This window comes from Dipodomys merriami, unplaced genomic scaffold (assembly GCF_024711535.1).
Source record: "Dipodomys merriami isolate MVZ:Mamm:240054 unplaced genomic scaffold, mDipMer1.0.p SCAF_195, whole genome shotgun sequence".
NCBI classification, from domain to species: Eukaryota; Metazoa; Chordata; class Mammalia; order Rodentia; family Heteromyidae; genus Dipodomys; species Dipodomys merriami.
This window is the reverse complement of record NW_027203326.1, coordinates 788,610-789,738: the sequence shown is the minus strand read 5'-3', so window position 1 is coordinate 789,738 and position 1,129 is coordinate 788,610.

Sequence of the window (1,129 nt, the reverse complement as noted above, 5' to 3'; positions counted from 1 at the left end):
TGTTTTTGGTTCTTCGTGCACCTCAGCTATCTTGTCCCTCTCTTTCTACAGTTGACCCTGCAGGTCTGTCTTTTCCTGCTTCAGTGGTTGGATCTTGACACAGAGTGCCTGGTTTTCCTCTTTTGCTGCAGTCCAGGGTGGGCACCATGTGTTGCTAGCACCTCTGCAGATCCTTGGTGGTATTGCAACCCTTGATATTATTGACCCTGTTTGCTGTGACTGTGTCCAAAGGCAGGGGAAGCCCCCAGTCAGCATCACCTTTGGCTGGACCCTCCGTTGAATCACCCTCCCCAGTTTTGTTTGTCTTGTGGATCCCTCCCTTTTTCGTGTTCTGTGTTTTCTTGAATGTTGCAGGTCTAATGGAAGGATTCTTCTGCCAGTGTTCTGGCAGTAGTTTCTTGCCCGCAGCTCTCTCATGGAGTCTTGTTGTTTCAGACATCTGAGCACTGGAATGGCAGAGATGGGCTGGCCACATTCCCAGGGGCTGGGAAATCCTCTATTCTCCCACTCACTGACAAGGACGTCAATTTCCTACTCTACTCCAAAGTTGCCTCAAGTCTCTAGATCACTACTCAGCCACCTCTACCTTCCTCAAGTGCTGGTGGTGGTGTCAACCAACAGAGGGAATCTTGATGTTGGCAGCATGGAATGTGGGGTGGCCAACATTCTTGTATCCCATTGGTCAGAAAGAACAATGAAAGAATGGGGTGAGGCCGGAATCCTGTCATGCAGGCAGCTTGGTCAGAATCAAGATGACAGAGGCTCGCCTAGCCCTTTTCCCAGGGAACTCTCTCCAATTCAGTTGGGGACAAGAGGATGACCTGCTTAAGCTGGATGGCTGCACAGATTGTTGTGTATGTCTGTTTGTTGCCAGTCCCAGACCTTGAACTCAGGATCTGGGCACAGTCTGTGAACTGCTTTTGCTCAGGGTTAGCCCTCTACCACAAGAGCTACACTGCTCTACTTCTGTGTTTGTTGGCACTGAAGTTAGACAGGGGTCTCAAGGACTTTCCTGCCTAGTTGCTTCATGGAAGTAGAGTAAAGGGTCAGGTAGACATTTGTGCCAGTAAGACCTCATTTAGGAATTTTTAAGCTGCAGAAGTTTAGAAGTAGATCTTACACAAGGCTT